General features: G+C 37.1%; 1 long non-coding RNA gene across 1 annotated transcript; it reads right to left on the bottom strand.

Annotated features, from left to right (window-relative positions):
* Window positions 1-4,578: 4,578 nt before the first annotated feature.
* Window positions 4,579-22,808, bottom strand: LOC308697541. The gene is made up of 3 exons (XR_014030952.1): window positions 22,640-22,808; window positions 22,257-22,344; window positions 4,579-4,686 (listed from the first exon to the last, which is right to left on the bottom strand). It is a non-coding gene; the product is annotated as an uncharacterized lncRNA (long non-coding RNA).
* Window positions 22,809-23,817: the final 1,009 nt, after the last annotated feature.

Raw genomic sequence — 23,817 nt, 5'->3', positions numbered from 1 at the left:
TCGTGGTTATTTATAGGAAAATGAGGGACACTCAAAATATTTGTACTGTATCACACAGTGTACGTCATTTCAGTGTCTGCAGTTAAGTTTGTGTTTAAAAGGTTATCAGACATAAACACATTTGTATTGCTTAACCTATTTATGTATTTAATTCTAAAAATAATTTTAATGTCATACATGAAAAAAGTCACATTACAAACAAACCATAGTTCAAAATAACAGCATTTATCTAAAATAGAAAGCTTTTTTAACATTATACACTAGGCTTACAGTTCAAAAGTTTGGGGTTAGTAAGATTATTTTTTGGGAAAAAAAATAAAGTAATTGAAAGTAAAAGCTTTCTATGTACTTTCTAAAAGCTTTAAAACATTACTGTAATAATAATCAGAAATGTTTTTTGAGCATATTATTCCCTCAGGTAGATTACATGTTTTCTTGCGTGGCTGGATGTTAGACTCATGAACAATAATCACGTTGTTTGCATTCGCCAAAATTGATTAGCCGAAATCAAAACGTGGACAGTGAAAGGAAATTACCGTTAGCGCGAGATGAGTCCGGCTTGAAGCGGAAGCGACCAGGCGGCAGAGGATGTTCGCAAATCAAACAATGATTTGTCTCAAAACAGTGATTAAAAAAAGCTGTGATTGGATGATGACAGGTGTCGGTGATCATTCTCAAGTGTCGTGGTCAGCACTGCTGCTGTTGCTGTTGTATCAGTCAGTGGTTTATCAGCTTGTCAAAAAACGGGACACGGGAGTTCACGCAAGGGACAAATAAATTAGGCCCAAAATGCGGGACGTCCCGCCTAATTCGGGACAGTTGGCAACCTTAGTGACAGAATCATCCTAAACCAGCAACCCTTCGCTCAACACCACCATCTACAGGCCGATGAGTGTACAGTCACTAAATGTGCACATAAATGAATTTATTTTATACCCCCCCATGGATGAAATTCTACGAAACTTAGCAGAGGATACCCCCAGAGCAGTGGCGGCTGCTGGTCTTTCAAAGAGGGGAAGCTCATTTTCGGCCTACATCATAAAAATTGTCCATTTATTTATACGTAAATTCTGCCTAACGTTCCTTTTCAAGAAAATGCTCTGTGACCCTATATCGTTCCAACTAGGTGACTTGACCAGTGTGTCCTCTGAATGGCCAGCAGTGTTAGGTATAATTGTATAAATGTAATAATATAATAAAGGTATAAATAACAATATAATAAAGTATAATAATAATACTACTAATAATATATAGGCTATTTTTAATTATTTTAATAATTATTGTTTTAATTATTACTAATAATATTATACAAAATATAATAGGATAAGTAATAATATAATAAAGGTATAAATGTATAATTGTGTGAAATGTATTATGAAAAATGGCTAGCAATTTCGACAAGCAAATACCAAGAAAGAGGTAGCAGCAGTTTATCTTTTGACTATCACTTGAAAAATCCGCGATGGGACTGAGCTCGAACTTTTTATTGTATGAAATCGCTGTCAATCAAAAGGAGATGCAGCCCCTCCAATCATCACGCGGAAGCCCGGAGTCCGGGCCAGCCCACTCCTCATTCACCCCCAGAGACGCTGAGCGTCCGTGGGCGGGACATAATCGCAGCATTTATCCAATGACCGTCTAGTTTCGAAGCGCTGAAAAAAACTGTTCAGAGCAGCCCCATTGAAGTCAATGGACGCTGGGCTTCAACAGGGAAATGCACTGTCTGTGTCGCTACGGGAATGTATGAGAAGGAGATCGAGTCAGCCGACCTGCTGTATGTAGCTGATTCTGAACGAACTCGTCTTTGAGATTAACGTTTTGTAACGCATTTTTAGTCAATAAAATGTTAACACAATAGTACATATTTGACCATAAATTGTTTTGACATTATAGGGGAAGCCGAGCTTCCCTTGCAGTCTTAAAGAAATCCCCACTGCCCCAGAGGATGTCAAGTTAATCATACACATGAAATATGGTGCAGTTCTGAACATCTCCACTGAAGATAGGGGCGATTAAAGCAGAATAATATTGCATTTTCATTTTTTATGGGAGGGGCGCAAATCACAAATGAGTGATTATGGGCTAGATTGATGTGGGCCCTTAAGAGCAACATACCATAAAAATTTCTTCATCCTCGGTGCCACGGTTCAGGTAGTTATTTAGGAAAAACTGCATTTTTTGGGTTTGGGGGGGGTCCAGCGCGGGGGGGGGGGGGATGCGGGGGGAGTGGCCCCCGGGGACCAAACGATTTTTTTCCGTAAAAGTCTAGTGGGGCTACATGCCCACCAAATTTCATGTTCCCCGGTGTTTCGGTGTCCCTGGTATCGTTGACGAAAAATTCAGTAGATGACGAAAAAAAAAAAAAAAACTTTGACAATCTCTATATGACCGCTTTCGCTAGCTACGCTAGCGGCGGTCATAATAAACATTGATAAGGATGCACTCTAAGAAAAGTCTGTAAAAATATGGCACAATGTGTTAATGAAGGAATTTTCCGTATTGATGTTTCACAGGTGTTTTACCCGTGTTTTGAATTATGCATTGCATTATACTGTATATATATACATTTTTTAAATGGACAATTTTTATATTTAAATTTTTGTTGGGGGGGGGGGGGATAAATGCTTTTTTATGTCATATTTGACACAATTTTATGGCTAATAGTATGATTAGTGAGAATATGAAGCTCATATAGTTGGAGAAAAAAAAACACCTCAGTTTTATTCAAAGGTCCAAACTGAGAAAAAAAACATGCAATTTGTTGTTGCTGATATTTATATGCCCCATAAATGGATGAAATTCTGATTGTTTGTAATGTAAATCATTGAGATCTTTATAACAGTATAGCGGACTGCATGAAATGCATGTAAAAATCAGTTGTCACTCAATGGGCCCTATTTTAACGATCTGAAACGCAAGTGTCAAAGCGCAAAGCGCAAGTAACTTTGTGGGCGGGTCTTGGCGCTGTTGCTATTTTCCCGGCGGGATAAATGACTCTTGCGCCAGGCGCAAATCTAAAATGGGTTGGTCTGAAGTAGCTTCATTATTCATAGGTGTGGTTTGGGCGTAACGTGAAATAAACCAATCAGAGCGTCATCTCACATTCCCTTTAAGAGCAGGCGCGCTTTTTCTCAAGCGGATTCCTATTATAACGGCGGATTTGCCAGGTGCGCGCCAGGAGCGGTTCACAGCCAAGGAGAGCAACGCTCTCGTCAGGGACGTTGGGGATGGAGAAACCCACCCAAATTAACTTCGGTTAAAAAGGCGTTTGATAATTTGGGTAAATGTGTAAGCTAGATGTATGCTTTTATAATAAATTGTCTATCTATCTATCTATCTATCTATCTATCTATCTATCTATCTATCTATCTATCTATCTATCTATCTATCTATCTATCTATCTATCTATCTATCTATCGTAATAATGTATGATTTGCAAAAATGAAAACTGCTGCTTCTGTGTAGATGAGAAAATCAAAGTGTATGCGCGTTGTGCACACGCTACATTGATTATGGCCAAGCATGCGCCCTTAAAATAGCATATGAATAACATGCGCAACGTGCCACTGACTTTAAACTATTTTTTCCTGGTTAGTGGCGGAATTGTTTTCTAAACCTGCAAAATAGCATGAAGGAACGTTTGCGCCGGAACACGCCTCCTTTTTTGCGCTGAACCGCCCAGGGAGCGCAAGTTCATTCCCTAGTTTAGCGACGTGCTTCTGTGGAGGGAAAAACGTGCTTTGCGCGGGTGCAAAATAGGAATGATACATGCGTCGGTGTACAAAGTCAATTGCACTGGGTGCAAGATAGGGCCCAATATCTCCCAATAATGTCTTAGTTAGATGATATTTAAATGCTTAGTTTTATGATCAAATCTCTGTAGTTTTTATTGTGGGAGGCAAAACTGTATAATGCAATACAATGATGACTGAGAGATGAACAAATAAATGTAACAAATAAAAGTTGCTTCAGTCCAGTTTATTCTTGAAATATTAATAACAATATAAACGTTATCCTTACATTTACTTAAAAAATTCAAGATTTCACAGCAAAAAGACACGTGAATCACGACCTGAAGGGGGACGTTATTAAATTTACACTAAAAGGCCTTTTACTTGCTAAAATGTATAAACTATCACTCATACAATAGATGTCATGTAGTAGATTGTGTACAAGTTTTCAGCAAAGTTTTGATAATGTTTTAGAAATGTGCGTATCAAATATGATACACTAAGGTTAAAACATATAAACAGTGAGATATTTGACATTGATATTTGAGTTAGATATTATATTCTCATAGGTCATGACCCGCTGGATGAGAGACTCTTGAGTCCCGATGAACAAGCAGAACTTTATTCAAACACACTCAACAGCCTCCAAACACACGACCCTGTTTATGTGACAACTGTCTCTTGTTTCTGATAGTGTTTCTGTTCTCAGCTGAAGGAACTGCTAATGAAGAGCGCTCTTGTTATAAGGACACATTAACACACACTGACCTGTGATGGGTTTGTCGCAGGCGGCACATGTTTGGGTGTACAGGTTACTGAAGCACTTCACACAGAACGGATCTTCACCCTGCGTTGTGAAAGGCTGTCCGGCCAGCTGAACTTTACAACCCGAACACAAGAAACATTCTTTATGCCAGGGCTCGTCTCTGTACGTAACGCCACCCTGAACCAAGATCTGGAGGAGACGAGACCAAACACACTGTCATTACAAGTTAACGAGGTTGGCAGTGGAAAAAAAGCAAAAACACTCAGTTTTAGATTAATCTTCAGATGTGTGTAGTTTACACTCTTAAAAGTAAAGTTTCCAAAGGGGGTTTTCACAGTGAAAAGAAGAACATTTGCCAAAGAACATTTCAGTGAACAATTTTGAAGGCAAAGACACATAAATAGGTTAAAATTTTAACAATAATAAATATCACCATACTTCCTGTGTTGATTGATAACATTAATAATTCCAAACATTTTTGTAAGTTTTTTTTAAATATTATGTTTAAATATGCAAATAAGGCATTTTCTAATTAACTATGCAATCATCTGCATAAACTCCAAAACAAAAATCTGAATATTGGATGAAGTCAGGTTCAAAATTCTTGTTTCATTTTGTTACATATTAGAATTAAGAGTTTAGGATTTCTCTTTTTATCACTCCATAAATCAGCCAATACTGTCAATAAATACATTTTCACCATGTTTTTAGGAATAAATGGTTGTAACATATCAGGCAAATGATATATGAACAAAGCTCTCTGTAAAAACCTTCAGAATATAGATATGAATAAAACTGTAAAGTTTGGTGTGTGTAAGTGCTACTGAACTGGAGGAGAAAAAAACTAATCTTTAAAGATATGAATTGTAATTTAAATCTAGAGATGCAAATATATATAGTGCCATAAAGTAAACACTTAAAAGTGTATTTTGGATTTTTTGTTTCCACTAGTCTGAAACAATATGATATGAAAAGCCAGTCTATTGAAAATTGACCAGTAAAAAAAAAAAAAAACTATTAATATTTTAATAGTCTTTTCCCATATCTAAAGAACCTGACAGCAGAGAGAAGTATCAGCAACCGGAGGAACAACACACTGTAACCTTCAATCACTCTCTCCCTCCGTCTGTCCTCTCTGGTCTCAGACACACTTACTCCCACTAATCATCTCATCATCATCAGATACTAACAGTGCAACTGATACTCTTTCTCCACTCACAAATCTATAGACAACTTCTGCCCCCTTTCCTCCAGGCCAGCCCGCGTCACCTCCTCTGCCCCTGGTCATGTGATGTTCTCCGCGAGCATCGGTCTAAACTCAGAGCTGCAGATCCCAGTCAACACGTGAGATCATGAGACCATTCTCATACAGTGACACTCACAGTGTGAATATTATATGAGCTCATTGTGAATTCAAAATGTTGAGCCGGTTGAGAGGAGGAAGATCAAATGTCGGTCACTGGGAACATTATAGTTCCTGTTTCTCAACTCTGGAAAAACGTGGACACTGCAGGATTTGTTAGCAAACCGTTTGTGCTGTCCAGTTGTGTTTTGGACTCAGCGTGGAATTGTTACACTGGAGACATAGTGGGTGGTCACTTTAATTGCATTTCACATACGCTCATATGATATTATAATGCTAATATGCACTGTGGCCTGGCCCTGTGTTAGCAGAGTACTGTCACAGGACCAGGTACATGTAAACCATCCATCTTACCAGCTCATGTGTAGAGTCACCTGGCTTCAGAAATCACACCAGTAATCAAACATATTGCTCTCTGTGTTTCAGGATGTCAAGTCTTTTCAAGGGGAAAAAGAAATAGAGGCTAATAAGTGAAAAAGAGTCACCAAAACCACACCAGAATCTGAATGCATCCGTCAAATAGAAATATTTGTGTCAAATGTCAACACCTGAAAAGAATACAAAATAAGAAAACTGAATTTTTGAAATACTTTGTTGATGGAAATAAAATATTAACTTCTACATGATGTTTGTGATATAACTGACCAATATTAGAGGAATTTTAGATCACAGTAAACTCACTAAACTAACAGAATGAGAGTTTAACACAATAACTTTACAGTGGTCTCTCATGCTGAGCTCACAGTTTGAGCGCACAGTGAGTGAGCTTTGAGGTTACACTTTTAGCTCACTGTGACCTCACATCGACCACAGTGAGTATCCTGGGATGGAGAGATCACATCGACCATAGTGAGTATCCTGGGATGGTGAGATCACATCGACCACAGTGAGTATCCTGGGATGGTGAGATCACATCGACCACAGTGAGTATCCTGGGATGGTGAGATCACATCGACCACAGTGAGTATCCTGGGATGGTGAGATCACATCGACCACAGTGAGTATCCTGGGATGGAGAGATCACATCGACCACAGTGAGTATCCTGGGATGGTGAGATCACATCGACCACAGTGAGTATCCTGGGATGGTGAGATCACATCGACCACAGTGAGTATCCTGGGATGGTGAGATCACATCGACCACAGTGAGTATCCTGGGATGGTGACCTCACATCGACCACAGTGAGTATCCTGGGATGGTGAGGTCACATCGACCACAGTGAGTATCCTGGGATGGAGAGATCACATCGACCACAGTGAGTATCCTGGGATGGTGACCTCACATCGACCACAGTGAGTATCCTGGGATGGAGAGATCACATCGACCACAGTGAGTATCCTGGGATGGTGAGATCACATCGACCACAGTGAGTATCCTGGGATGGAGAGATCACATCGACCACAGTGAGTATCCTGGGATGGTGAGATCACATCGACCACAGTGAGTATCCTGGGATGGAGAGATCACATCGACCACAGTGAGTATCCTGGGATGGAGAGATCACATCGACCACAGTGAGTATCCTGGGATGGAGAGATCACATCGACCACAGTGAGTATCCTGGGATGGAGAGATCACATCGACCACAGTGAGTATCCTGGGATGGAGAGACCACATCGACCACAGTGAGTATCCTGGGATGGAGAGATCACATCGACCACAGTGAGTATCCTGGGATGGTGAGGTCACATCGACCACAGTGAGTATCATGGGATGGAGAGATCACATCGACCACAGTGAGTATCCTGGGATGGTGAGATCACATCGACCACAGTGAGTATCCTGGGATGGTGAGATCACATCGACCACAGTGAGTATCCTGGGATGGAGAGATCACATCGACCACAGTGAGTATCCTGGGATGGAGAGATCACATCGACCACAGTGAGTATCCTGGGATGGAGAGATCACATCGACCACAGTGAGTATCCTGGGATGGTGAGGTCACATCGACCACAGTGAGTATCCTGGGATGGTGAGATCACATCGACCACAGTGAGTATCCTGGGATGGAGAGATCACATCGACCACAGTGAGTATCCTGGGATGGTGAGATCACATCGACCACAGTGAGTATCCTGGGATGGTGAGGTCACATCGACCACAGTGAGTATCCTGGGATGGAGAGATCACATCGACCACAGTGAGTATCCTGGGATGGTGAGATCACATCGACCACAGTGAGTATCCTGGGATGGAGAGATCACATCGACCACAGTGAGTATCCTGGGATGGAGAGATCACATCGACCACAGTGAGTATCCTGGGATGGAGAGATCACATCGACCACAGTGAGTATCCTGGGATGGAGAGATCACATCGACCACAGTGAGTATCCTGGGATGGTGAGGTCACATCGACCACAGTGAGTATCCTGGGATGGTGAGATCACATCGACCACAGTGAGTATCCTGGGATGGAGAGATCACATCGACCACAGTGAGTATCCTGGGATGGAGAGATCACATCGACCACAGTGAGTATCCTGGGATGGTGAGATCACATCGACCACAGTGAGTATCCTGGGATGGAGAGATCACATCGACCACAGTGAGTATCCTGGGATGGAGAGATCACATCGACCACAGTGAGTATCCTGGCATGGTGAGGTCACATCGACCACAGTGAGTATCCTGGGATGGAGAGATCACATCGACCACAGTGAGTATCCTGGGATGGTGAGATCACATCGACCACAGTGAGTATCCTGGGATGGTGAGATCACATCGACCACAGTGAGTATCCTGGGATGGAGAGATCACATCGACCACAGTGAGTATCCTGGGATGGAGAGATCACATCGACCACAGTGAGTATCCTGGGATGGAGAGATCACATCGACCACAGTGAGTATCCTGGGATGGTGAGGTCACATCGACCACAGTGAGTATCCTGGGATGGTGAGATCACATCGACCACAGTGAGTATCCTGGGATGGAGAGATCACATCGACCACAGTGAGTATCCTGGGATGGAGAGATCACATCGACCACAGTGAGTATCCTGGGATGGTGAGATCACATCGACCACAGTGAGTATCCTGGGATGGAGAGATCACATCGACCACAGTGAGTATCCTGGGATGGAGAGATCACATCGACCACAGTGAGTATCCTGGCATGGTGAGGTCACATCGACCACAGTGAGTATCCTGGGATGGAGAGATCACATCGACCACAGTGAGTATCCTGGGATGGTGAGATCACATCGACCACAGTGAGTATCCTGGGATGGTGAGATCACATCGACCACAGTGAGTATCCTGGGATGGAGAGATCACATCGACCACAGTGAGTATCCTGGGATGGAGAGATCACATCGACCACAGTGAGTATCCTGGGATGGAGAGATCACATCGACCACAGTGAGTATCCTGGGATGGAGAGATCACATCGACCACAGTGAGTATCCTGGGATGGAGAGATCACATCGACCACAGTGAGTATCCTGGGATGGTGAGGTCACATCGACCACAGTGAGTATCCTGGGATGGAGAGATCACATCGACTACAGTGAGTATCCTGGGATGGAGAGATCACATCGACCACAGTGAGTATCCTGGGATGGTGAGATCACATCGACCACAGTGAGTATCCTGGGATGGAGAGATCACATTGACCACAGTGAGTATCCTGGGATGGAGAGATCACATCGACCACAGTGAGTATCCTGGGATGGTGAGATACTGGGATGGAGAGACCACATCGACCACAGTGAGTATCCTGGGATGGAGAGATCCCATCGACCACAGTGAGTATCCTGGGATGGTGAGGTCACATCGACCAGAGTGAGTATCCTGGGATGGAGAGATCACATCGACCACAGTGAGTATCCTGGGATGGTAAGATCACATCGACCACAGTAAGTATCCTGGGATGGTGAGATCACATTGTTGACTGGAAGAAGAAGTGGCGCAAATCGGTGGGCTGTAGTTAGTGAACTACAAGAAGATTTGTGTTAGTAAACTGATTGTGGCCACCGGCTTGCGGTTTCTTCTTTTTGTTTGTCTCACTCCCCTTCCCTAGTAATAGCCTCAGTGTGGATTGGGCCCATAGGATAGACTAGCCCACCGGGATCTACTCAGCTTTCCTCAGAGTGTTTCACCCATTTGGATCTGATGTGTGCAGTGTAATGCTGTGAAGTGTGCGTCTTTTGAAATAGCTCAAAGAGCATGGTTGCCGTGTTGTGTATAGCTGAGTTTGTAGTGTTCGTTCTACTCTAAAGTGGTGTGCCTTAGCTCACGTGTGGTATTGAAACCTAGGCCTGGTCAAGCTTGTATTCCGGTGCCCCCCCACCTGTGGCTTATCCCTATGTTAAATGATGGATTTGTGTGTTATTTATTGACAACCTAAAGCGACTCATTTTTAACTAAGATCAAATAAAGATTGTATCTTTTTACTTTGCTAAGCCAAGCCTGTGTTTGCTTCTTTGTAAAATAGAGTCCCCTTGCTCTCGCCAGTCTTGTCCAGCGGGTGGCGTAGTCAGCACTGCCATAGACTTACAGGCGGCGACATAAGAAAGACAATGCAATGTGAGCAGGAACACTTCCATATCTTTCTCTCGTCCAAGCAAAAGGTGCTTTCTCATTTCACACTGCCAATAATCATATTTTCAACATGTATTGTAACTTTTTTTGTTTTTGTTTAAATATCTAAAAAATTATTGTGAAAAAACAAGATGAGCAAGATAAAACAATTTAAAACCAATTTAAAAATAGTGTTTCTCAGTTCAATCTGATCTTGTTTTAAAGTTTTTTTACACATTTTTATTGAGAAATAGGCCAAGTAAAAGAAATGCTATTTGTCTACATATTTATTATATTATGGAGACAGGTCTATTAAATGTTTTAAATGAGTAATGAAATACAGGCCAAATTACAGGCATAGCAAAGTTTTTATTTTACTTTTTTGCATTTGTATTGTTTTATGGTGCTTAATTTAACCCCTTGTTTGGGTCTTAAATATAGACACCTTCTACCTTATTTTGTTTATTCTCAGGTTAGGTAAAGTCAGTCGAATTCGTTCTAAACAATAAGTATATAAATTTCCATACTTACAATTCAGTCGAAAGACTGCTCCGTGGTTTAGTTCAGCTCAATATTTAGTAAAACAGAGACTTAAGGCAGGCGAGCTTCTTAATTTCAATTATATGTATTTTTTTATTAAATACAGGTTAACTAGTTTACATAAAAGGTACTAATATATAAAATAAAAATAAAAGTAAATCTAAACCAAATAATTTACAAGCTTTCATCTTCATGAGGCGCAATGGCAAGGCATCTGACACCGGAGAGGCCATCCTTGGTGAATCAGCGTCTGACTGGACATGTCATTCCAGCTCTTTTAAAGTCCATCAACTTTTGGACATCTTCAGAAATCTCCTCCTGGAAACTCCCTATAACTTGTTCATTGGTTATCCTCTCCTGGAAACCCCCTAGGACTTGGTTATAAAGCCTTTGTCTCTCCGTCCTCCTTCTTCTGGACCTTTTCTTCATCGCTGTATCTTCTGTGTCTCGTCCGCAACACATAGACGGTAATGATTGCATTTTTCTTTTTTCTTTGGTTAGGCTCTTTCTAATACATTTTCAATTTCTCTCTACTCTGCCATATGCTTAATAAATGCTTTCAACATTCAGTGTGGTCTGTTTTTCTTTATAAACCATCTTCTCAATAAATGACTTTACATCACCAATTGCAGTGTCTCTTTTTTATAAACCATCTTCTCAATAAATGACTTTACAAACAACAGTTGTGGTGTCTTTTCTTAATGACAATTTCTTAATAAACGTTTATAAAAACAAGTCTCAGTGTCTTTTCTAATGAACCAGATTCAAGGGTTTCTTATAAAAACTCTTTACAGTGTTTTTCTTAACAATAAGGTTTCTTATAAAAACCTTTTACATTGTTTCCATATAATAAGGTTTCTTATAAAAACCTTATACAGTGTTTTCATATAATAAGGTTTCTTATAAAAACCTTTTACATTGTTTCCATATAATAAGGTTTCTTATAAAAACCTTTTACATTGTTTCCATATAATAAGGTTTCTTATAAAAACCTTTTACATTGTTTCCATATAATAAGGTTTCTTATAAAAACCTTATACAGTGTTTTCATATAATAAGGTTTCTTATAAAAACCTTTTACATTGTTTCCATATAATAAGGTTTCTTATAAAAACCTTATACAGTGTTTTTCTTATACAAAACTTTTCTTACACAAAGTTACAATTATACTTAATACCCTATTAGAAGCCTATATATTATGAGGCATAAAAGAATAAATTGCATGTTTCACACACAACACGCCCCTTTATGCAAATGTATTCTTTTATTTCCAAAGTCAAGTAAGTCATGTAACACCCTCTCTTTTTGTCATATTTTGCCAATTTAGCATATACCTGACCTGTCTTAGTAGTGACATTCATTTGAAAAATATTCATGTAGTGCTCCACCCAAGGTCTCTTATTCTTTGGTTTCATTAATTTGCTTTCAATAATTTTTCCTTGTACTGAAGTTCCGGAAGGCCAGATTTCTGTACTTTGTTTTAATATAACCAAATAACATCCATATTTAGCTCGCATTAGTTTGCCATGTGTAATCTCATGCAAACAAGCTCCAACCAATTGTCCACCAGGAGTTTCACAGATAAAGGTGCGGCTACGTCCATCAATCAAACATTTCTTTCAGAAATTGATAGTTGGAATTTGGGCTTTCGGTATTTCTACCTTCCCATTGGCCACTTGAACCCTCCTGAAGTTCTGGTGAGCACATTGGATCGGGAGAGTCTGCCTTTCTTTCACTTGAGGATCCATCGTTTTGCACTACAATATAAAATATTCCATCAAATTGTATTACTTTTATATCGTTCTCTGCACGTCTAGCAAGTAGTCTATGTACAAACAACTGGTCTTCCTTCCTCCAGACTTTATGAGCCGATAAATCACTGTATATTTCTCGGGCCTCTGGCTGGAGCACTTTGAACATGTATTTGAATTTGTCTAACTATTTCTACATTAATGTGTTCCACTAAGTCAAACACATAATACTCAATTACACCTCGTTCAGTATACCAAATCACTATATTTGTTTTTTCCAAAACAGGTGTTACAAAGACTTCCCATTGACAATGCAACCTCTTTCTCCCACAATATTTCATGACATTTCATACATTCATCATTTCTAACTAAATTCCAATAACTCTGATTTTTGGATAACACTTGTCCCGTAGACGTTCTCCTAAGTTCCTATAAACACATTATAGTCCAAAGTATTGTGCCATTTCATAACTTCCAATACTACTTCTTCTTCTCATCATTTACCATGTTCAATTGTCATTACTGCATAAAGTTATACTTTTCTAGATATAATAAATGTATATCTACCAGTGTTGAACATGGCATGTTCCTCCATGCCTCTAAAAGGTTTTGTACAGGTCAGTCTGCTGTATTTCAAGTTGAGATGTGCTGATATCTCAAGTCTCTAGTTCTCTGTCTATGCTATTAGACATTTGTTGCTTTATACAGTCTCACAACACCTATTTTCTTATGTGATGGTATACCCGTACGTAAGTCAATGTCATAGGACCCCTTTTTCATTCCTTTAACAATTTACATATTCCAGATAAACAAAATATTCTTAAAATCCTTCCTAAACTCAATAATAATCAAAAAACTATTGTAACTATATTTAATTTCATTCTAGTATTATTTACTATCCACTTCAGTGTTCTATATATTTGTTATTTTCCTTTTTTAATTAGCAAAAGGGTTTTTCTTGCTTCATCATTAAACAATGCCTTCTTTAAATCATTCCTTCTGTTATTACTATCCAAGTCTGATGCCAATTTGTATATATGCTTTGATTCATTCCTCCAAAATACTTTACAGTCAAGAATTTATTCAAATTGAACAATTCCTCGTCCTCTACCAAATTACCACTAAAATCCCATGTATATGCTTGTTGTGGCATATTTTGTCTTTTACATAATATTTTGTGATTCCTTTAGGAATCTCCCAGCTAATTATTACTTCATAATTATTCATCTCATCAAGACTGTAGTTATGGGATACTATTTTACCCATTCTGTATTATTATACTGTATTCGTACTATAATGCCCTAACTTTGAGCCTTTTATCAGACCCTTACGTTTTATTGTAATTATTTTTCCATACGTGTGCATTACATCTTCCAGCACATTAAACAGTCTAAACTGTATTATCATCTAATCTATACTGTATAATCTCTGTTATTCAATTTCTCTACATTTGTAATTGCTTCAACTTTGTTTTAGTTCTCACTCTTTGAGACTTAATTTCATTTTCCTCTTTATATTTGTTATTTTCATTAAATTTATTTTCACATTTCCAATTTCCTACCCATATACAGTTTCATCTCTCCAGCTTTTCAAGTTTGATTCTTACTTGATTGCTTAATCTTTCTCACTATCTTACTACTACACATTATGTGATTTCCTATTGCATCTTTAGCACACTCATTATGATTGCCATCTAGAGTTATAACTTTAGTCATCTAAAGTAATGCTATCTTTAAAAACTTATTTCTTCCTTACTGAATACTTTTCACTTTCTTAAGGTTACTTCAGCTTTTATCGGTTTCACTATACCATTATAAATTATAAATTAGATTTCTTAATCTCTGCATACTACTATTGTATTCTACTGTATACTACTCCTCTCCATTGTTACTAAAATGTATTCACATTTTTTTTTGTAATCAGGATCTATATATTATATATTTTTTTCAGTGTCTTAATTTATTATAGTCAAATTCTTATTAAATGTTACTATAACCCAGAGTACTAACATAACTACTGCTATGTTTATCATAAGATTTACCATAACATTTGATTTAAATGTTAAATGTGAGCCTTTCTCTTATCACTGTGTTATTCTGGAACATCTCTGTTAGTCCAACATCTCGATTCTCCCTTTCCTGAAAGATATAACATAAAGTTGAGCTTTCTGTAAGACATCTCTCAGTCATTAATCATTCGGCTCCTTCTTAGTCACTCTTCAGTATTCACTTCTAAAGTTCCAAGTTCTTAAGATTACAAGTTCTTGATTTATGTGTTAGAAGATTTTTCGCTTTAAATTGAGCTTCATTCCCCTTCCCCTTCTGTCAAGGATTGTCTTAGTTTGTATACTTACGGTGTCAGATGTCCAAGCCATTACCAACAAATTTACAGTATTTGTTTACAGCCTCATTTACTTGCTCTGCCATATACAGCCTATTGTTTATTTTGGCTTTATTTCATTCATATCATGTTATTAACCGGTTTTAATCCTGTGTAGCTTTGCTTATTGTATTCCTTAACTTTAACTGGCTCCATCCAGAGACACGCTATCAGTAATTTTATTACCCCATTACTCTGCATTCTTGCTGTCTCCCACACACAATGCTAGAATGAGTCTGTTCTGTTCCTTGGATTTTTATCGCAATTATCACAGCTATAGGTAAGAAACCTATATCTTTATATTGTTTTACTTTATTTTTACACACCAAAGCATGTTAGAGGTAATTCATACTCTTCTTTTCTCTTTTATTCCTTTCTTTTCCTCAATAAGTTATTCTACACTGTTGGTAAGAGCCTCTGTCTTTCCTTCCTTTCTTATTTCATCAAACTCAAATATTTCTTAATCCAATGCTTAGTTTCTAATAACTTTATTGTATATGTATCAACTTTTTTAATACTTTATCTTTTGTAGTAATTAAATCCTTAAAAGGTTTAGTTGATAATAATGCTTAATTTATATAGTGCCTCTTCCAAGCACAAGGATGCTTCACAACAACAGTAAAGAACAATCAGTTGTTTTTTTTTTTTAGATGGCCAATATAATGACTTCTCACTCTTTTCATTCGATCTTATGTTCTTATGATTTGCTCTAAATACACGTTGTAAAGTTCCTACTGCACATTACATTGCTTTCTGGTCCATTCCGCAAAGCTTTGTGCAAAACTGTATGCTTTCCATATAACCATAACTTTCCTTTGACAAAGTACATTGTTTTATTAACCCTAATATTCTCGAGTAACTCATACTGTCAGTAACTCGATTGCTTTTATAAAGGTGTATACAATAGTGTTCTTAAAGGGTCATTTCACCCGTGGAGACATGAATGTGTATTGAAAGTGGGTCATTTATGTAAAAGAAATGTGAAATTATTTTTGAATTTGGAGCTTTCTAGACTGAGAAAAGCCAGAAAATGTATTTTTGGCTTATGTGGATGAAAGACAACAACTCCCAGAATGCACTTGCTTCGCTGCCCTACAAGGCCACTCCCAAGCCACGCCTACCGGTAAGACAGCGCAGTTGAGAACAAAAACATCAAGGCAAGGCTAGGCTACGAGTGAGTCTCCGTGACGAGTTTGCCCAAAATGTCCGGGATTCGGCTTTTGGGTTCTACAGTCGCCATTCATCATGTTTACTGTGGCGAGCAGGACGAGGCTGAGGGGCGCAGGAGAACGGCGCGAGGCCGGTGGCGTGATTACTGACGACGACCGACACCTGTGAGGCACTGTTCTCGTATCTCGCACGGAGGAGCAGGTATTTTCTTAGCAATGGTAAAACACACATCAACCGATCACGCCACCGGCCTCGCGTCTTTCAACCGATCACGCCACCGGCCTCGCGTCTTTCTCCCGCGGCGCTAGCCTCGTCCTGCTCCCTGTATTACTGTGATTACTGATGAGCGCGCCTGTGAGATGCACCGGTCTCATGGGCTATCTCTCACGGAGGTGCGGGTATTTTCTTAGCAATGCTAAAACGCAAATCAACCGATCACTTGTTTAAATTCATGTAAACATTACATTCAGATTCACCAATCGGGGTGAATTCAGTTAGATTGAAACAAAAGGTGAGCATGTAAACAATAGATGGCGACCGCAGAAAGCAAAAGCTGAATCCCGGACATTTTTGTCGATCTCGACGGCCGGACATGTCCGGGAAATAGAGTATGGTAACCCCTACTACTCAGCTTTCTTCGTCCATGTTTTCTGCAGGTTTCTGCCGTTGAAATCAAACGCACTCGCACTGATCTGTGATAGGTCTGTTAGCGCATTAGGTCCAACCCCCTATGGGCGGGTTTGAAAGGGTGGATCTAGTGCTTGTAGTCTTAACAGAAATCCCCCCCTCTTACACTTCCTCCTACAATGACGCAAAATGACGATTTTTGCGTCATTGTAGGAGGAAGTGTAAAGAGGTAAATACAGATTTCTCTCGTCTCGGGGGAAAATGAAAAAATGTTGCATGACCATTCAATAGTATGACTGGGTTTCTAACAATGCAAAGCTTAATGCAAATGGGTGAAGTGTCCCTTTAACAATATTTGCCCAAAGACTATCTACTGCTACTAATATATATTTATTTTTAAACTGTAACCAAGTACTTAAAGGTCCAGCTATTTCCAATCAACACCCTTGGTCGATTCTTTCTGGTGTGATTGTAACATAATCACTTTTTTTTTCTTCCCCTTCTAACACAATATCAATACTTTACTCGAACTTGTCTCTATTCACTCCCCAAATAAGAAATACTAATATGCTTATTTGTATTATCACTTTTAGTTTTACAGAATATTGCATATAATCATGTATTTTTCAATGCAACCGTCTCATTTCCTTTCATTATAATTCTTCGTAATATTCTTGTTTATTTATTTAATTTATTTTTTAAAGCTATCTCTGTGTTTTACTTTGACTTCTGATAAATCACTGCTAGGTCTAAATTCCTAACTTGCTCATTAATCTTCTTCCTTAATTCAGCATATCCTTTTTCTGTTAAACTTAGCGCACCTATTGTCGATAAATGTCTAAGTTTTCATTTAAACTTGTCTCAACCTTTTTGTTTTCCGTTATAATAATAACTTGTGTAACTTTTATTTCTTCCAGCCCTTCTAGTGCTCTTAAATTAATACAGCTGTAACTTCTACATATTGAGCTGTACCCAGGACTATTCCCTGGTCTCTTATTTCTTCAAGAGTTTTATCTATCTTGCCTTTAATTTCCTTTCTATTTCTTCTGTCACAGCTTACGCTCTTTATTTAATATCCCCTCTTTTGCATCTAAGCATGTATTATCCTACTGTTGCCCAAATAATTTGATCATTTTTTCATTTTATAATTATCTCTTAGTTTAATGTCTTTTCATTGTTTCATAGATACTAATTCATTTATCCTTTAAATTATTTATTTAAGTTGGTTCCTCTTACAAGACTTTGTAATTCTGCATATCTTTTACTCATATTTGCTTATTTCTTCTCTACAGAAAGAAATGTCACTTAACACTTTAACACGCTCTAATATACATATTGGTATATTGTTTTTCTTATTCCTTGTTATAAATTAATAACCAGTTAAATCTATCTATATAGATCAACCTCTCCTCATCTCTCCCTTCTAGGAGCTAAAAATCGCTTTTTACCACTCTAGAAGTTTTCTTTTCTGCCTCTTCACTACAATACAACTTATAGCCTTTTATTGTATCATTCATTTGTCTTTCTTTCTGAATAAATTCAGGAATTATATTCCTCATATGATTCATGAGCCCCTTTCCTCTTTTTGTATCTTTCTAATGCTCTCTGGGGTTCTTAGACCTGTTATCCACTCTTTCATCAATTTCTTAAATCTTTTGTTTCTTACAGAGACATAAGATCCTAAATTAACCATATCTGCCATTACTGCACTTTGTTTATTTATTTTATTTTATTTTAATCCAGCCCTGGTAAGCCAATTAATTTAAAGCCTTTTTTCCCATGGTTTCAATATTCTCTTTTTCCTTCTTTATAACTATTATTTAATTAATATAAACGTCCACAGGTAATTCTTTAATGGAAATGCTGCTGAGGAATTTATCTATCCCTTTGGTAAGCTCTAATATACTTGATGTTTGTTATTTTTAGTAAATTAAGTATTTTCTTGACTAATCTCTGTTAATGGAATTGATAAAAAAAAAAAAAATAAATAAAATAAGAAATCATTAGCCAAATACAATTTTAAGAGAAATTTACCATTCCTCGATTGTTCAGTCGTATTACTAGCATTAATACCATAATGCCTATTTGACTTTATTACTCTAATTAGTGTTTTATAATTTGTCACTTGTAAAAGTCTCATCTAATTTTGGTGTTTATTGTACAGGACTTTTTGTTATTGCATAAGTAATTTCCTTAACTCCTTGCTCTACTCTTGTATTGCCTTATTTAATTTTCCTTTATCCATCATATTAATAGGATATTATCTTTTTAATCAGTTTTTTATGAGTATATGCTTTACTAATTACTAATAGACTTTATTCCACAATCGCTTTTATATTTTATTAAATAGGGAATTTCTAGTAAAGCCCATAGTAATTTCTCTTTTAATTCTTAATATTATCAATTCATTCCATTTTCATTTATATTCAATTATGTTCAATATTTACTTTTAATCTCAAGACTTTCTTTAAGTCTCTTCCTTCATGTAAATTGTCTGCATTAACCATCATTTTAATGCCGAATTCTTCTCCTACTTATTCACTTTCTATTCTTTCATTGAATACAAATTTTCATCTGTAAATAGAATTGGCTTTGCTGTTGAGGACATCTGAGCAGCTTTGTCTAATATAAATTGAATTTATTTAACCTATTTAATTAACAAAACAGTTTTAATTTTTATTACACTCTTTGGTCACACCCATTTCTTTTTAACAGCCTAAATATTTTCAATGTATCCTATCCTTCTTTTTATCCATAGCTATTTTTATTCATTGAGCATATTTCCTTTTCTATTGACAATTTATTCTGTTCAAGTCTTTTTATACTTGATTTTTCTATTTTACTCATTACCTAACTTCTTTATTCTAGGGTTATCTCTTTCTATTTATCATTAGATATAACTTATCTATTGTATACCATTTTTATTTTCATCCTCACAAATTCCTGTATTATTTTCTGCCAAGCTCTTGTATTCTATTCTTCTGTATTAATTCAAGTCATCTTTATTTATATAACATTTTGTGCTATCAGAGGATCTACTTTTTTTTTGTTGTTTCTATATTTATTTATTTGGAGGCTGCTTTTTCTTCACTATTCTCACTTGCTGAGAGCTTAAATCATACTCAGCTATATTTTCTATATTATATATTTTTATGTTTTCCGACTGCAACTTTTAACTACAGCCTCAAAAACTTTTCTCCTACACATTTCTTTGGGTTGTTGAATTCCAGTTGTCTGACTGGATTCCTCTCCTATCAGAGGTCAAAGGTCCCCTTCTATCATCCTTCCTCTGCTTTGCGTCTACACTCTTTTAGTTCTCAGATATCTCTGAGTTTAAGGGCTTTAGCTTGCGGACCTTTTTATTGTTTCCAGCATTCTCTTTAGTCTCTTTATTTCAGATGTTTTAATGTTTTTATAACTCTTTACATTTCTCTCACTATTCTTCTGTTAAATTCAAAACTTAAAACATAATTATATCACGTTATTCTGTTCTCCTGACTTTCACAATCCCTTTTCTTTAACTATTTTTTGAAGCCGGAGGTATTCGGCTGTTTCTCTTGCCCATAAGTCAGGTCTCTATAAGGATCTCCCTGTTTCTTATCAGCGCTCTTTTCACTGCTAGGATTTCTATTTAATCCCTTTAGCTTATTCCTCAATTTGTTTAGTTAGTCTTTTCAACTGCTATATACTGCAATACCATTTTTTTTTTTCATAGTTTTGTCATATTCCTACCTTTGTTTCAGTATTTTCACTTTCTGTATTATTTATTGATGAACACAATTCATCATTTTCCTGCTCTCCGTCCGAGCTATTTTCAGATGTCCCTGGACCTGTGTCTGTCTCCCTGGAACTTCAAGACTGCTGTTACGGCAATCATTGCTGCTACTTCTATCTTATCATACATTTGTATCACAACTCCTCTTCATTTCTATTAAGAGATTCTTCTTCTGAATTCTCTATTATTCGTCCATTAATCACATTTGTTACTTAATTTCCAATCTGTCCTGTCTCTATTAAGGTTAAATTCATTATTATAACCTTTACTCTTATTCCCTTTTTGAATTAAGGACAATATTATTATTTCAGCTTTTTACTCAAAGCATTTAGTAGTACACCATAGTGTTACAATCTGCCAACATAGCTTATGCTACTCAATTCCAAGTTATTCTTACAGGATTAGACTTTAAATCTCCCTTTTACATCTTTTATCTCTTTAACGCCTGTATTTCTAACAGGTTAAAAACTGCACTGCAGTCCCAACAATTATCATTTGTTTATTTCTATTAAAAACAACCATTCTCTATATAGTCTTAATTTTAAATCATAACATTGTTATTTTTACTTTCAATAATTTGTCATTATTATTTTTTGTTCTTTAATTAATCATTAATTGTTCTCTTATTCTATCTCAGCTTGGAAAAGCCCATCTTAGTATTTCCAAAATTAATTATTTCTTCTTCATATTTCTTAATTTTTTCCTCTTCTGCCTATTCACCTCTGTCTAGTTTATTATCATATATTGTTATTGTTCTCTCTTCTGGACTTTTCAACAATATACTTTCAACTTCTGTATCTTTACACTGTATACAGAACTGTCTCTGGCACTCTCTATCTCGTGTGCTCACTGTATTACTGCTAAGGCTGCTTTTGTCTCATTAAATTTTCCTATTTTCAAGTGGTCTCTGGATGAAAACCAATGCACTAATAGATCTGACTCTATTTCTATCGCCGATCTATTTGCTCTTAAAGCTTTCTTTTCCCACACAAATACCCTAAGATCACTCCAAATATATAGTTTTATGTGGGTCTGTGCTGTCGTGGCCATCCAGTGAAGCGTCCCCCACTGAACAGTTATACAGCTCACACCAAGTCCTTTTCTTCTTCAGACTTATCTCTACAACTCATGCGTATCCAACCTTTCCTTTAGGTTGCTTTAATAATTCATTCTTGAATTATTTGAGAATGTGTTGCATTTAAACTTAACACTGTAGAGATTATATTGTGCATGCACTTATAACCCTGACCAGGTTATTTTAATAATTCTACGGTGAATTATTTTTCGTCTATAGGATTATCTTATCCTTTTTAGATTTATCTCATTCTTTTGAGATTATAACACTACTTCTTTAATAACCCTTCCTTTGGGTTTCTCCAATAATTTGCTTCAAATTATTTTCTTTAGGATTCTTACTTCTTCCTAAGCTCGCTTTTTATCATAATTTACACGACGGTCTTAGTTTTTCGAGCAATTGTTTTATTGATTTTGGCCAGAAATCAATAAACAATATGCCCCTTAAAGTTGGGCGCCATGTTTTATGGTGCTTAATTTAACCCCTTGTTTGGGTCTTAAATATAGACGTATTTCCCATGAGACCAGGTTACTCCTTTCCTGTATGAGCTCACCAGAGCACTCAGAATGGTGCGCGCGCGTGTCTGTGTCCGTCTCTCCGTCTCAGCTCTGACCCCCTCCTTTGCATTGTGAAATCTCACACTAACAAAAGTTGAAAACATGCCTTTAAAAGTATAATATAAATATCTCATTGATCCAATTGTTTTAGTTAGATGAATAAAAGTATAAATGAAATGCTTACTGAAACCAATTATTTAAGTTTTAGACGAATAAAAGAATATAAAATGACAGACTTAAAATTAACACATCAATGTCCATACCATTGATGTCCACAAAAATAATGAAACTAAAGTTAAAAACATGCCTTTAAAAGTATAAAATATAAATATCTTATTGATCCAATTGTTTTAGATAAAAGAATATAAAATCATCTTACATGTTTTAGAAAGTTGAAGTATATCCTACCATCGATGTCCACAAAAATGCAATGGGTTCAAAATTGTTTTACACAACTGAATTCATATAGTCATTCCTGAACGTCTCAACCAGCGCACTCAATAGCGGTGTGCGCATCTGTCTCTGTGTGTGTCTGCCTGTCTGTGTGTGTCTGCCTGTCTGTGTGTGTGTGTGTGTGTGTGTTTGTGTGTGTGGGTGTTTGTGTGTGTGGGTGTTTGTGTGTGTGTCTATGCGATCCCCCCCCCCCATTCCTGTGTGCGCTGACATATGAAACAGGACCCCACTCCACATTCCTGAGCACGGTGAAAGTGTAAAGCCAGTAAAGTAAATCTCATTTAAAGTGAGAATAATGTTTTATATTTCACAAATAACATAATATACAATAATATAAATATCGTGCAAAAATATACTGAAATGCTTGTAAAAAGAATAAAATTCATCTTACATGTTTAGAGTTACAACTCTTGAACTTCAAGAAGGTCTTAAGAGACATAAATCAGAGAGTAAATCTCTCTCACACCGGCGTCTCAGAGGAGTGTATTCAGTGATAGGATGAGACATTGTGAGTGTTGTGTTAAAAGTTTAAATGATATCTTTTAAAAATAAAATGTAAATAAATTATTAAAAGTCTTAAATAAAAACAAATATTCTACAACGATGGTCTGTGGAAAAATTCGACTTGAACTTAAAGTATATATTTTTTTATCATGGGTCTAATTTGATGCGTCACAAGTCATCTCACGCCTGTGAAATGTTCAATAATTTCTTAAGTTAAATCTGTGAGAAAATGACAACAACATAGGTCTATCTTCAGAGAGAGCAACCATGAAAACATTTAGAGACTGGGAATCTTCCAGAAATAAGGTCCTTCTGATCAGCGCTGAGAAAGAAGTTACTTGACAATAATGATAGTTTCAGGATATCGGATGACAGATGAGCCTCTGTGCATCGTGTCAGAGTGTATGTCATGTTAGTCTGCTAACACCTACTTGAAACACTACCAGAGAGGTACAAAAAGCACTAGTTTCATCATCAACACTACTATAGTCAACAACCAAATTATGACTTAAAAAACGTTTTTTATTCATCTAAAACTAAAATAAATGGATCATAAGATATTTATATTATACTTTTAAGGAACGGTATGTTTTTCAACTT

This window comes from Scardinius erythrophthalmus, assembly GCF_964197995.2.
Source record: "Scardinius erythrophthalmus genome assembly, chromosome: 10".
NCBI classification, from domain to species: domain Eukaryota; kingdom Metazoa; phylum Chordata; class Actinopteri; order Cypriniformes; family Leuciscidae; genus Scardinius; species Scardinius erythrophthalmus.
The sequence above is the reverse complement of the archived record's forward strand: the minus strand, read 5'-3'. Positions and strand labels throughout refer to the sequence as shown.